This window comes from Grammomys surdaster, unplaced genomic scaffold, assembly GCF_004785775.1.
Source record: "Grammomys surdaster isolate TR1022 unplaced genomic scaffold, NIH_TR_1.0 126546, whole genome shotgun sequence".
Taxonomy (NCBI): Eukaryota; Metazoa; Chordata; class Mammalia; order Rodentia; family Muridae; genus Grammomys; species Grammomys surdaster.
Window position 1 is genome coordinate 5,225,715 of NW_021621338.1, and position 15,704 is coordinate 5,241,418.

General features: G+C 42.4%; 1 pseudogene; it reads right to left on the reverse strand.

Annotated features, from left to right (window-relative positions):
- Positions 1 to 5,083: 5,083 nt before the first annotated feature.
- Positions 5,084 to 7,047, reverse strand: LOC114614915 (annotated as a pseudogene).
- Positions 7,048 to 15,704: the final 8,657 nt, after the last annotated feature.

A 15,704-nucleotide genomic window follows, 5' to 3' on the forward strand; every position in this document is an offset into this window, starting at 1 on the left:
TTGGCTCATGTTGAATGAGAACCCAGAACATCTTGTGCTTAGCAATGGATCCTGGCTCAGCCCTTCCCACCATACCACACTTCGTTTGTCATAGCCCTTTGCTGTGTCTCTGAGGAAAGGTACTGGATGATTTTCAATGTAAGTAGTGGGGCCAGAAAAGAGCCAATGAGTCCAGGCTTTAAAGAAGACCATAATGCCAGGTGTCTAGATATTTCGCAACTGAGGTACATTTCCATCTTGTCTCTGTTGCATAGTATCATGGTAGTTTCCTGGTAGCAAATGACCTTATTTTGCCCATAATTCTTGCTGCTTTCTCTACCTTTATCATGGTGGATGTAGTAGGCTTTCCTACCTTACTAATGGTATGTTGACCTTGCCCATGACTTGTGGGCTAATGTTCACCCTTAAGTTTATATGATGAAGTACTTCAGCATGTGATAATACTTAGAGATACTGTAATGGCACAGATAAATGAAAATAGATCTTTGGGGTTGATCCAGATCAGCATGGCTAGTGTCATTACTAGAAGAAGAAATTTAGACACAGACAGTAACAAAGTACAGATGTTCTGAAGATGCAGGGAAAATCCTGGCAACCATCTATAAGCCTAAGGATAAATCTTAGAAGAAACAAAACCTTGATTCTGGAACTGTGAGGAAATAAAGTTCTGTCACTCACATCCCCATATTCTGATATATTTTTGGTGGCAGACATTGTAAACTGGTATTGTTCTGTGACTTGATTTGGTCCAAGACATGTGGGTGGCAGTCCTACCGTATCAGCATTGGATCCAGGCCTGATAAAGTTCCCTAAGGTGTTGCTCATTCTTCTTGTGTTTCTGCCATGCACTGGACATCTGTTGACTCCAGATAGACAACCTTAGGGTACAGTGGAGCCCCAGCTTGCAATTTAAAGCATTGCCATCCCAGATGCCTGCAGACCTCCTGGGAGGAAAAACTTATACGCTTATAATAACCAAATTTATGAGTTTGTTTGTCATGCAGCAGTTTTGGGCAGCCATTGACAAGTTTGTTCTTCGACTTGGTTTTAAGATTTGTAAAGGACAAGAATCTTTTGTGCATGGTAGTATTCCTGGCTTGCTCATAGCAACTAGTACACAGTAAATGCTCAGCGAATACTTCAGAATTCATGAGTGAGCACTAGTGATACCCAAAGATTTTGAGCAGTGAGATGACATGAATTTTTGGAGAAGCTTCATTTGGAGGAAATATTAGTGGATGCTTCAGGAAGTATGAAGACAGGGGTTAAGATGTGGGAAAGAACCATTTTCTGAGGATGCTGAAGCTTATGACATTTGGAGGTCTTCATGTGTGTGCAGCTTTATGTATGTATATAGGTACCTATGCAAATGTGTATGCTTACGTGGGGAGGTCAAACTTAGGTGTTATTCCTAAGAATCTCTCTATCTAGTCTGTGTGTGTGTGTCTGTGTGTGTATGTGTGTGTGTGTGTGTTTCAGTGGCCTGAATATATCAAATAGGCTAGGCTGGGAAGTCCCAGGCATCTGTCCTCCATGCCCAGGGTTGGGATTGCAAGTGTGAGCCGCCATGACTGTTTTTAAGTGTGGGTTCTGAGAACTGAACTTGGTTCCTTAGCTCTAGAGGCCTTTTGGGAGGAGGTCAATGAATACAAAAATATGAATGTGAAGTTAAGGATTAGTTTTTGAACAAGGCCTGTGAGAGTGAGAGCCATAGTAAATCCCCTACTATCAGGCAACATATCAACAGCCACTGTCATCTGTTTGGACATACTTGTTTATATAGAATTTTGTTGTATACTTGGTAATTATTGATTGGCTTAAGTTAGTATAATATTGGTTCCTGTAATAGATAAAACACAAAAATTTCAGAGACTTAGCACATGACATCTGTTGAAGACTGAATTTTCTGCAAATTCATATGTTGACATCCTGCCCCTGTTATCTCAATATGTGACTTGTTTTGGAAAGAGTGTTATTGAAGATGGAACGAGTTAAGATGAAGTTTTTTTTGGGGGGGGGGTGTATTTTCTGCCCAACATGACTAGGGGCCCTTCTTAGACACAGAGACACAGTCAGGAGGAAGCAATGGAGTGATACTCCTGTAAGCTAAGAAATGCTAGTGACTTCCAGAAACCCAGGAGAGGCTAGAGGAAAGGCAGGAACACATCTATTCTCATGGTCCTCAGAAGGAACCTATCTTGCTAATACATTCTTCTGAAGTTCAAGTTTCCAGAACCATTGCAAAAGGTATTTCTTCTGTTTAAACCACTTATTTTGTGTATTTTACTATGGCAACTCTAGCAAACCACTGTATCTCAGATAGTGCTCAGCTAGGTAACTGTTGTCCAAAGAGTCACCAGAAAACCAGGCCTTTCCCATGCTGTCTGGCCATCTTCAACACATGGCTCTCAAGATGACTGACATGGTATGCAGGAAGACTATGGAGGAGAAAGAACAGAGGATCACAAGTGAATGGGCCACCTGTGGAGGTGGCACACACCACTTCCCTCAGGTTCCATTGGTTAGAATGTATCACATGGATGCCTAAAGCAAAGGATGCTGGGAGGATGCTCTAGCTGTAGCTCATAAGTGTTCCCTACAGACCTATGTGTTGAGTGAGGGGTTGTTCCCCAGAGTGGTGCTATTGGGAAATAATTGTGGAAACCTTGTGGGAGGTCTTCTGGTCATTGGGGGCATTGTTTTAAAGGATATGATGGCATTCCAGGCCTCTGTTTCTCTACTCTCCTCATTTTTGGACTTGAGGTAAGCTGCTTTCTTCTTTTGCATGTTCCTGACTTGTCATAGATCCAACAGCAACAGGTCAAACCAACTACGGGTGGAAAAAAAATCCCCAAACTGTGAGATAAAATTTTTTCTTTTTTATAAGGTGATTATTACAGGTATTTTATTACAGAAATGAAAAGTCTATGTGCCCAAGATAAAGAGGAAATGGATTTGGAGATAGGACACCTGAATTCAACCTTGTTTCTGACTTTGCTATAGGAGAGGTAGCATGAGGAAATTAAAATGATTTGTTTTGGATCATGCAGCTAGACAGTGTCAGCTATTTACATATTTATACGGGGAATATTATAAAACTAACTTATGCTGTTAAAAACAAGTGTGTGGAACTGTGAAATGTAAGAAGATAAGACCCATTTCTTCTCTTGTCACCCAAAGTCAGTTTCCTGAGGTGATCTTGCACCAGTATGATTGTGGCAGATTCCCAGAACCTCATATGCATCCAACTTGCCACAGGAGTTTGGCTGACTTGTGCCAGGTGGGGATTCATCTTAAAGCTCAGATAAACCTCACAGGAACCACGTCTCCTTTATACAACAAAGCCACTTCCCTACCCTGCAGGCATCCTAGTTGGAAAATTGCCCTGGATTCTCTAGGCTGAGAACCTAATGACTTCTTCATTGCTGACCTGTCCTTAATTTGGCGAGGATGAAGCCTCAGGCACATTTAGGAAGTTAGAAAAGCATCAACTCACTATGGCTGAAATAAGTTGATTATTGGCTAAAGGATTCACTTAGATATAGACTCAAAAGGTGATAGCTGTGACTTTTCAATGATGGCAACTAATTTATGTATTTATTTATTTTGATTAATGAAAATAGGATTTCATCAGTAGCCTCAACTCGGATATGACAGGGGTCTTTTGATTCCTACGTTTTCCTCCTGATAGTGAAAATGGTTGATTCTAACTTAGTTCCTTTTAAACCTAGGGAATTTAAGGTTTTATTTTCCCATTTAGATGGAGAGGTAGATTTGGTTGGATTAGTGTCAAGCCATGTGTAAGGGGGGCATTTGCTGTAAGCTGGGGAATCCACCTCTGGCTTCACTATCGCTGACACTTGGCAATACTGGCTCACCTTTGCTTCTGGAGGCTCACCTCTCCCAGGCGTCTCTTATCTTTCAGGAACACTGCAGTGTTCAAGTGCGGTTGCTTTGTTAGAAAAGAGGTTTGAATTCTCTGACAGGGAACCCTTTCCCTCGTTTACTTTCCATTCATTCTGCAAACATTTATCAAATGCTTTCTAGTGCCAGGTCTTCAGGGGCCCAAAGTGAATAAGATAGTCTCTGCCCTCCAAAGACCCCTGTGTCATGGGGCTGGTCCCATTGTGTGCGGGAACTTGTGTTCTACATTGTGAGGAGCCTAGTTGTCTTACTTGTGCTTCAGGGGAGCTAAATGCATTGTGTGAGAAGATTGAACACAATCCCAGTAGTCTCAAAGCCTTAAAACATGTCTCTCTAGATTCATGCATAGATAGAATTTTCCTTATTGTAAAAGGTAGTTGAACAGGAAGTGAAGACGGTATCTCTGGGAAATAGCATATTATTCAAAGACAATGGGGGATGAATCATTGACTTTTACTTTATTAGCTAGCAGCTCCCAATTAAATAGATTATTGAACTACATTAGTGAAACATCTGATAAGAAATGATCCCAGGACGGCAATAAATGCAGCATCATATTGCAGTGTCGGAAGACTGGATACTCATGGTTTGAATTCTGCCTTCTTGATTCCTTCCCTGTCTTCCTTACCACCTCTTTTACTTCTTTCTTTTCTCCTCCATCCTATCTCTCCTTCCTTCTATCTTCACTTTCCCTTTTCTCCTTTCTTTATTACTTAATTTAACATCTATCAAAAACCTTCTGTTTATGGAAGAACCCCCAGGAGGTTGTGAGATACAGGGGTGAGCAGGGCTCAGCTTGTTGCAGTGAAAAGCTGGTACCCACACCTCTGTCCCAAGGTAGGATTGGCGAGTGAATACCACACCCAACCAATCTTTCAAAGTGAAGGATTCCTTCCTTCTTTTTATTTTCTCTCTCCACACTTATATTTACAATCACCATCTAGACAATATGTTGCTCAAGATACTGACTTTTGGCTGATTTGATAAAATCCATCACTCAACCCATGGGGAGAATTTCTGGCATTCCTTGTTGCATATTGCAGGGATCAGCAAACTATTTGTGTGGCCCATGGGCTAAGAAAGGATTTCAGATTTTTTCTTTTTATTTTTTTAATCTAGAATCTTTCCATGATAATTTATTGCAATTGCACTTGACAGTTTACCACAACAATGGAAAGCTGGCCCCCTTTTGGTTTGCACAGTCCTTGAGCCCCAAACTGAAGTTGAAGTCACCAGTAAATGATCTGGATAAAAAGTCTGCAGCTGTGCTCAACCAGCTGGCTCCACCTTCAGGATATGATCCAACCGGGGACACCACATTGTCCTGTTCCTTTGTGGGATTCTCATCCTCAGGCAGGTGCTCAGGTAGCTCTGTGTTCTCTTCCACTTCCATAGGGGCATCCTGAAAAGGGACCAGCATCTCTGCTTTCAAATCTGAATAAATTCGCACCATGCATCTTTGAACAGCCATTTGAAAAGTAAAGCTAATAACACCTTTAATTTTCTTTTATAATTTATTTTTTCTCAAATCGTAGTTCATTCACACAGGGGTTATAAACATAGAAGGGCAGGATGTGGGGAAGGAAATGACACTGGAGTGTGGGTGATCAGGAGGAATACAGATATTATCAGAACCAGGTATCGGCTGGGTTAAGGTTCAGGGGACAAGTCACTATGACTCTGCCTATGACTCGATTGTCCTTATCTAAGTTGGTATTGTCTGCCCAGGCTACCTATTTACAAGGTCTATGACTACTCAGGCTTGTAAATTTCCACAAAAGCTGCCTGTTTACATTAGCTTATAGCTGTATGTTTCAATGCTTTTCCACAGAGACCCAAGACTTGGTGTTAGTATACATGTATGGCAGGCCTATTGCTGATTTTAGGCCTATGGCTGATTTTAGGCCTTCAGTGGGTAAGCAGGGCTGCCCCTGACATCTCCTCCCTTCTCTAAGTATAGAAGGGCTGTGGCAATTCTAAACTTGTGAAGGTGGGGGTAGAGGCCTGACCTCCAGTATTTGAACAGGACCTTGTAATGGCTCCAGTCCCCCTGTCGTTGTTCAGTGAGGCATGAGGGCCATACCCGTCCTGATGTCTTTTTCCTGGATAGGGGATGTTTTTGACATCGATCCCTATGCAGTCAGGCTTGTCCCTCAGGAACCCAGATAGATATTCTTATCTTTTATTTATATTCCCTTGCAGTGCTTAGCCTCGCAGCCTAAGCAAGAATTCAGATCGCCTGACAGAGTGGGTTCTGGGTGGCCCCTCTCTGCTTGGTCTAGGGGCAGAAGTCCCCTCTTTTAGGTTGGGTGGAGATGGGTTTTGGAAACACCCTGTATAAAGTAACAACCTCATCTTGAGTCTCGTGGTCCTCCATAGCTAACTAATGATAATGTATCTGAGTAGGTTTTGCTACCAAATTATTTATCTGTTGTATCACAGAGTTAGTCTGCCTATTTGAGAGCCAGGGACCAGCAGAAAAAAGCAAAAATAACCCAAATAATGGTCCCAAGATGGGAGGAAGTAGGGTTGACAACCTTGGAGAGGCTGAAAACCAATTCTTGTATCAGCCTTCATCTGTCTCTTTCTCTCTGATTTTTCTTAGGGCCTTCACAACACCTTTAATTTTTAACAAAGCCTCTTCAGATAGATTTCGCCGAGACGTATCATCGAGACCATCTATACACAAAACTACTGTTTTGGCACGTTTGTTTGTAGTTCCCAGAAAAAACTGAGCTTTCCTTCTATGTGAATTCATTTCATGAAAAGTATCACCATCAGCCATGTTGGAGGATTGAAGAATGTCATAGATTTCTGAGGCCAGAAGTTTTGTTTCCCCTGGAGTTGTAGTCTTCTGGATAACGTTCTGCAAGCTCAGCATCATCCCCGGTTCTCCCTTCAACTTTTCTCTGTTTGCATGACATTCAGCCAAGTATTGGAGCACAAGCAAAGCTGAGTGAACGACAGGGGGGTTAGGATGGTCCATAAAATAAGGCCAGGCAAACATCCCTGATCCTGGACGATGGCTCTTCTATTTAATGGATCTGCTGCTAAATTCCGTAGCTGGTTAACTACTGACAGAGCATCAGGCTCTTCATTCATAGTAGAAGAGGATGAATTCATCTTCTATGACATGCACATGAATAAAAGCTTCTTAATATCCTCCAGAGCTCCGGGCGTCCGGAGCCTGCCGAAGCATCAGAGCCGCAATCACCACGGCGGACTACGGGCGGTGGAGGCCCCGAGCAGCTGGCTGACTCAAAGAACCACAGGGCTAAGTCGCTGGTGGCGGAGGACCTGCAGGCTCCGCGGTGACCATGTCCTAAGATTTTTTCAAACAATTGGAAAAACAATCAAAAAAGAGTATTTTTCAGTAGGAGGAAATTATATAAAATTCACATTTGTGTGTCCATAAATAAAGTTTTATTGGAACACAGCCATACTCATTGAGTTACGCGTTGTCCATAGTTGCTTTTGCTACAATGGCAGACTGAATGGTTCTAATAGAGGCCATATTTTCCAGAAATAAATCTGAAAATACTTACTATCCAGTTTTCTAAGAAGGCCTATTAGCCCCTGCTATATTATTTTATTTGCTAGTAGATAAGTTTTTTTAAAAGCATATCTTTAAAAAAAAGAGAGAACCACAAAACAGAAAAAGGACTATGCAGAAGGGAACAATCATGGGGGAATCACATGTTTTCTCTCACGTATGGACTGTAGATCTAAATAATGCGTGCATATACGTGCATAGAAACACGCACACAAATATGTTATGAAACCAGAAGAGGGACAGAAAGGAAATGAGTGATGGGGCATGGGGCCAAGGGAGGATAACGAGAAGAGTAATTTTTTTTCAATGAAAATAGATGAAAAGACTAAATGAGCAAAATGCAATGACGTATGTGTATAAAAATGTTTTCAGGAGAGGCTGGGGAGTGGCTCAGTCTGCCGGCAAAGTGCTTGGCATGCAAGCACAAGGACCAGAGTTCAATCCTTAGAACCCGTGTAAAAAAGCTACACTTACAATCCCAGGGCTGGGGATACCGATACAGGCAGATCCCTGGGGTTCAGAGTTTAGGTGGGTGAATTCTGGGCCAGTATCTCAAAAAACAAGGTGGACAGCTCTTGAGAGATGAGACCACTGGTTGACCTCTGGCTTTCATAAACACGTGCACATGCATTTGTGCATACCACCCTCACAACATATCACAGTGCATACCACCCTCACAACATACCACAGTGCATACCACCCTCACAACATATCACAGTGCATACCACCCTTACAACATACCACAGTGCATACCACCCTCACAACATATCACAGTGCATACCACCCTCACAACATATCACAGTGCATACCACCCTCACAACATACCACAGTGCATACCACCTTCACAACATATCACAGTGCATACCACCCTCACAACGTACCACAGTGCATACCACCCTCACAACGTATCACGTTAAATTGTACCCTAGCTTAAAAGTATTAATGAGCTAGCAAACAGTATCTTAACTCCAGGGTATCCTTTAAACCTTCTGATTACCTATTTTGTTATGAAAGAATAGGTCCCCTCTAGTTGAAGAGCGCACTTTGCTCTGACAACTGAGGAAATGCCTTTCTACCTTCTTGCTAAGGTGAGAAGATATGGCCTTGATAGTCAAATCTGTTCAATGGTTCAATCACAGCTCCGTGACTCTGCCTATCATTTAATCTTTCATAATTCGAGGCTCTTCATTTGTAACATAGAAACAAAATGAAAGTTACCTTTTGGGTTTGCGAGAAGATAAAATGAGTCAATATACACAAACCACTTGTCATTAAGCCTGGGCTTTTGCAAGTTGCTATGAATTTTGATTAGTACAATTATGGTATTTGTGGGAAAAAAGAATTAAGGGAAATAATGTGGGAAGGGCCTAGAATATTAACAAAAACACCTTGTATGGACTTGAAAGATCCCAAGGTGCTTGATATTTCTCTGATTTGCACCCACCGTCCACTCTGACCCATGGCATCAGAGGCATGCAGACAGATATGGAGACGTGGGTCTGAATCCAGATTCATAACGGGTACTTGGAGGAACTTGGCGTGTTAATAAGAATGGGATTTGAGGGCTGCAGAGATGACTCAGTGGTAAGAGTGCTTGCTGTGCAAACACAAGGACCCTTCAGACCCCAGCACCCATCTCAAAGCTGTGCACGACACCATACACTTGTAACTCCATTACTGAGTGGTGGAGCCAGGATCCTGGGGGCTGATTTCCCAGCCAACCATCCAAACGAGCTCTAGGTTCAGTGAGAGGTCCTATCTAAAAAAAAATACAGTGGACTGCAATAGATGAAAATAACTACACACACACACACACACACACACACACACACGCACAAGCAGTCATACCACGATGCACTTGTACACGTATGCACCCACCACACACATTTGCATGCACACACAGGATGTGATTTTGATGCAAGTCATGTCATTGCATAGAATAAATGGTGATTATAGAAGGGGCTTGTCTTCTTGGGGGTTTGAACAGGAAGAAATAGGTGAGTGTTATGGGTGTGTGAGGTCCAGTACTGGGAAAAGAATCCAATGGTAATGATGGCTGGGAAGTGGATTTGCTAGGCCGGTACAGGAGCACTAGGCAGTGGGAGTGTTCGATGTAGTGTAACAGGACCAGGGGACAGCAAGGAGTGCTTTACTTATTTGTTTTTGTAATGAGTAGCTTAAAGCTTTACCTCAGCAAAGGTTTCATATCAACTCTTCATCTTGAACAAACAGAAGTGGATGTCTTGATTTTGAACCATGTGTTAAGTGAGTAGAAACAGTTACGTGTCTAAGTAGCGATTATGAGTGTAGATTCTGGCGTTGGAATGAACAGCAGACATAAATCTCGACTGTGCTATTCATTAATAATGACCTTGGGCCTGCCACTTCACTTGCGTTTGACTCAGTTGCCGCACATGTGACTTAGTGATAATGATACTTATAGCAACTTTGGCAGTCCATCCTGTAGTGAGCCTCACTGGCTGGTACTTACACACACCTATATCTCCCTTTGGTAGCATGCCAGGGGTTTCTCTGTGGCCAATGGAATGTGGAAGAATGGTAGCACGCCACTCCTAATATTAGGTTATAAAAGATACCGTGGTTACAGTCACAGTTTCTTCCCTCTCTTTGTGTCTCTTGGCTCTCTTGGGTCCTTTGCTCTGGGTATAGGCTCTACAGTGAGGACATTGAGATTATCTGTGAGAAATCCAGACCTGTACAAACCACATGTGAGCTTGGATGTTGTTCTCCCCTCCCCGGAAGGCTATAGGCCTGCTCAGAAATTTGACTACATCCTGGTAAGTGACCCTAAAACCAGAACCACTACCTAACACCCCTCCCACAATTCTGACATATTGAGACTATGCAGTAATTGAAGGGTTTTTTTTCAAGTTGATAAAATTTGGGAGTACATTTTTATACAGCCTGATAATTTGTTTTAGTGCCTGTATAGTTGTTTAGAAGCTTCAATATAATACTTGACACAGTGTAAACATTGGACTAGTGTTAGCCAAATACACAGCTTCATATTTCAATACACTATACCTGGGAGATTAGGGTAGAAGAAAGAGCATTCTGGTGGGTCAGAACCCAGTCAAATCTTGTTTCACAGCTGAAGACTCCTGCTTTCTTTAAGGCGATTTTGCATGTTTGTCTAACAGTCTGTAATAAGCAGGCGACCTGATTTATATTTTCCGCAGAAGGGAAGAGAGATTGAAATGGTAAGTGCCAAAGAAATTAAAAGTCACTTCGTTTTTTCAATTCATTACTTCTGAAAGAAAAATCCAAGCCCAGCTTCATTACTAGGGCTCTGTTTTAGTGCTGATGATAATTGCAAAGGCAGTATTTTAAATTAGAATGTATAAGACCACATGTAATTAACCTGTACAGAAGGCCTGGAACTTCATGTTAGACTGTTAAATCAATCCTAGCAGAATCACTAACGCTGAGCAATTGGTTAGAAAATACTGTATGGGCAAAGGAAAGGTGGTGCTAAGTAGCATCCGTGAGCATCCACACCCTCCTCAGGCACAGTGAGTCTGGCAGATTCTTTTCTTCTGGTCCTTAACCCGTGCAAAGCTGTGAGTTCAGATTAGTTCAGGGTGAATGCTCAAAACTGGCATGGAGTTGAAGGGCTTTTGTAGCCTGAGCTTGGGTGCATGTGCGGGGACCTGGTGGCAGATCCTTGGAAAGGCAGTGGGTAAGCCTCCCTCTGAGTTTGTACTTTCGATGCTCCCTGGTTACGTACATAACCTTTAGAATGTTCTGTGAGTTAGGGGATTGAAGCCAGGGCCTTGTGCACGCAGGGACGATGCTCTACCACTGAGTGCATCTCCAGCATACATGGTCGTCCTTCAACACGCACAGCACACCTTTTCTTTTCCTTTGAGACATAGTCTCCTTATTTATTTATTTTACATTTTTTCTCTTAAGTTGCAAATAGATTCTTTTCTCATATAGTATAGCCTGATTACAATTTTCCCTCTCTCCACTCTTCTCAGTTTCTCTCCACCTTCCTCTGGATTCACTTTCTTTCTGTATCTCACTAGAAAAGAACAAGCTTCTAAGAGATAACAACCCAACATGACAAAATAAAATATGATAAAATAAAACAAAAATCTTTACATTGAGGCTGGACAAAGCAACCCAACAGAAGCAAAAGAGTCCTAAGAGGAGGCACAAGAACCAGAGACCCACTCATTCATATACTCAAGAGTTGGAGATATATCCAACTTAAAAATGCCTGTTATTTACCCAATGAAAAGAATGATAACTCTTGAGTATGAGGACAGAGACTTTAAGCTGTCTGTATCAGAACTCAGCTCTTGATTCCCCTAGAGCAATACCACTGTAACCAGGCACATTGTACCTGCATTTCCTGGACTCTCTTGCAGTGACCTCTGATCAAATCTTTTCCATAGTATTAGGAGGGGAAGAGATGTGTGTCATTTTTCCTTTGAGACAGTCTCCTTACTTATTTATTTTACATTTTTTCCCTTAAGTTGTAATTGGTTCTTGGCCCTTTAAATGAACTACAGTTCATCTTTTGACTTACTTCCCATATTTTCCTTTGCTGGTTGGTTGGAAGATGATGACATCATAGTCTTAGAGGCCTTGGAAGGAGGGTGTCCAGGCATTTTCTATAGATTGAATATGGTTTGAATGTGTCTCCACAAGGCGTGTGCTGGAGGACTGGACTTTAGTATAGCAGTTCTGAGGTGGAAACATTAGAGAGGGGCCCTACTGGGGAGTTTACTGGGTCATTAGGCATTTAATGCTGGCATCACATAGTGGGTTTGTTCTCTAGAACTACCCAGAGTGGGTAGGTATAAAGACCTGCCTACATATTGGTTCCTTCTGCACATAGTTTCCTTTCTACTATTATGTCATGCTGTCACCCAGCTCACAAGGCCCAAAGGCCAAAGAAGTGCTACCACCACGACTAAAACCATGAACTAAAACCTCCTTTCTTTATAAAGTCCTAGATTATTTTCAAATGGTAACAGAAAATGGGACTAAGAGACTTTACCCACAACGTAGAACAAACTCAGTGTCAACCACATCCACACGATTGACCTGTCGTTGCGAGGAAAAAACAAAAAACAAAAACAAAAAGCAAACCACAACCCGTGTTCATACCTAGCTGTTGTATTCCTTTAGCATCATCCTACTAACATTCACATGCCTTATCTCAAGAAAGCCACATAAGAAAGAATCCTATTAAAGTGACATTGTTAGTTGTCTGTGTCACTCAGGGGAGGTGTAACATAGGGCCCCTAGGATGCATTTCTTCCTTACTGCTAGAGTGCTTGGCTCGTGGAATGCCAACATATCCCTCATGGAAGGCAAAATACAGTCTAAGATAGGGGTCCCAGCCTGTGTTTCTCTGGGTAAAACATGGTGGGGGCTGGGATGGAGGCTGTGGTTCTCAAACTCCTGGGCACCCTGACCCTGCTGGGAGGAGTTGAGAATGGGGTCTATAGGCCTGCAATGAGCCCAGGGTGGGGAAAGGCAGGTAAGGGGAGGAGATCTGGCTTAGCTCCAAGTGAGTGCCAGGAGTTTGGAGAGACCTTCTACAGGAGATTTAGGTGAGGCTCTGTATGACAAAGGCCTCCTCCTCCTGAGGTGGTCCTTGATGAAGGAGGCAGTCCTAACTTGTTCAAACTGGTTTATTCATGGCAGATAAAGATACATATGAGTTACTCAAGGTGAACCAGAGATTAAATACCTTTTGCAGGAAGGGATGCCCAGGAAGAGAAGCTCATTGACTAAACAGTACTCAGGACCTATCTTGATATCTCATTAGCATGAGAACTCTAGGCTCTATGCTATATGATTGGTTGTCATGGTCCTCTTAATGGGGTGTCATGGTCATGTGCTCCAGGACAGGGACCTGGTTGGGAGCTAGTTCAAACTCTCAATTATGAGATTTACCAGAGTTCTGAACTTGCTACTACTTTGCTGGTTCTTCTGTCTGGTGGCACTGCCCCCACAGTTAGTTAGTTTATTTATTTATTTATTTATTTATTTATTTTTGGATGACACAAGGAAGTTTACAGGAAGATTTAATAACTTGTATGAGGACATCTAGATAGTAAATAATAGGCCTGAGATAAATTTGGAGGAAAAAAAAAGTTTAAGGAGTTGTCTTTGAGCTTAAGGACTTCTCAGGTTGCAGGAAAACCACCTTCCTTGTGCTCAAGAGCAATTAGAGGACCACGTGATGCTGCTTGTTCATTCCTCACATCCATTCTAATATCAGCCCATGTCATGTTGTGTTGATGACTGTGAACATCATTCCTGACTAAGACAAAGCATGGTGACTGTTGTTACTCTGTGGATATTAAGACTCTTTAGAGCTCCAGAACCAAAGCTCTTTGGATATCAAACTTGAAACCACTCTGCTTCCTCCTCTATGGCATGGCTGAATGGGACACATACTTCTGGATGTGATTAGATAATAGTACCAGTGGTTAGGGCAGCATTGTCTGAAGAAGACACAATGAGTCAGGTGCCTTCAACACTGGGCATTTTTTGGTGCTTGTCAGATTGAGCAAGTGATTCAGTTCCTTTCTCCTTGAATAATCATGGCCTCAGGGAGCCACTTGTAACTTTGGCACATGGGAGTCTTAGGTTAGGTTAGGTAAGAAGAGGTGTGTCCTTGCTTGGGGATGTACATTCTCAATATCAGGTTTCCATGCTGTGAGAAGCCTTTGGAGACTTTGGTGCTTCTGAAGGCAGTGGACCAGCTGGACTCTTTACAAATGGGGGCATCAGTTCCCAGCCATGTGGGAGTCCCATCTGGGATGTCCGGCTTCATCAGACTCTCAGTAAACACAGCCTGGCTACAGGCTGACTGCATTGCCCGAGAGCTTTCAAGCTGATCTTGTTCCCAATCCCCAGTCTACAAAACCATTCATTAAAGAGCTTAGTGGCTGTGCTAAGCTACACACTGAAGTATATATAGTTGCCACTGGATAGCCTTGGATCAGCAAATTAAAATCCAAATATTGATTTGGGGTTCTGCAGGGGTGAGAGAAACAGCTTTATTCTTCTTTTCCTGAAGGATATTTAGAATATACTGGAGATCTTTGCCCGAGGGGGGTCTAGGGTCAGGATTGCAGGCATTAATAAATATTGCTTTGCTAAAAGTATTTTGTGTTGAAGTTTGGGTGGAGAGAATCCATTTTTTTTTAAATTGTGTATCTTTTGGTGGCATTTCACAGATAGGTGATAGATATTTTTTTAATAATTTATTTGTTTTTTTCAAATCGTAATTTTTACTCATTCACACAGGGGTTATAAACACAAAAAGGCAGGATGTGGGGAAGAGGATGACACTGGAGTGTGGGTGTTCAGGGAGAATACAGATATCTTTCAGAACAGGATATCGGCTAGGTGAAGGTTGAGGGGACAGGTGGCTATGACTCTGCCTATGATTCACTTGTCCTTATCTAAATTGGTAGTATCTGCTAAGGCTACCTATTTACAAGGTCTATGACTACTCAGGCTTGTAAATTTCCACAAAAGCTGCCTGTTTACAATAGCTTATAGCCATCTGTTTCAATGTTTTTCCACAGAGACTCAAGACTTGGTGTTAGTATACATGTATGACAGGCCTATTGCTGATTTTAGGCCTATGGCTGATTTTAGGCCTTCAGTGTATAAGCAGGGCTGCTCCTGACATCTCCTCCCTTCTCTAAGTGTAGAAGGGCTGTGGCGATTCTAATCTTGTGAAGGTGGGGATAGAGGCCTAACCTCCAGTAATTGAAGGGGACCTTGTAATGGCTCCAGTCTTCCTGTCGTTTGTCCAGTGAAAAATTGGCTTTAAAAACAAAAGAGGGGGAATGGTACTATCCCAGAAAGAGTCCCCCTGAAATACTCTCCATCATGCCTTGTTCACTTTTAATTCTCTAAAACTGAAAGCTCATGGCAAATCTGCTGCTGACTGCCTCTGGCATCACTGAGACCAGTAAAAACTATGCCACAGCTATGTGGAAGGACCCTCTTACCCTTAAAGGGAATGGCCCAGGCCCAGTTCTCTTATGGGGCCGAGGATTGATATGCCTGTTTGATACCACAGAAGGCACAGCTAACCAGCTACCAAAAAGATTAATGAAATAAATAGATACCCCCACACAGCCAGGCCCAACCATAAATAAGATGAATAACAATTGACATCCAGGGAAGAGAAATCTCCCTGAGAATTCCCTTCTTTTTCCTTTCC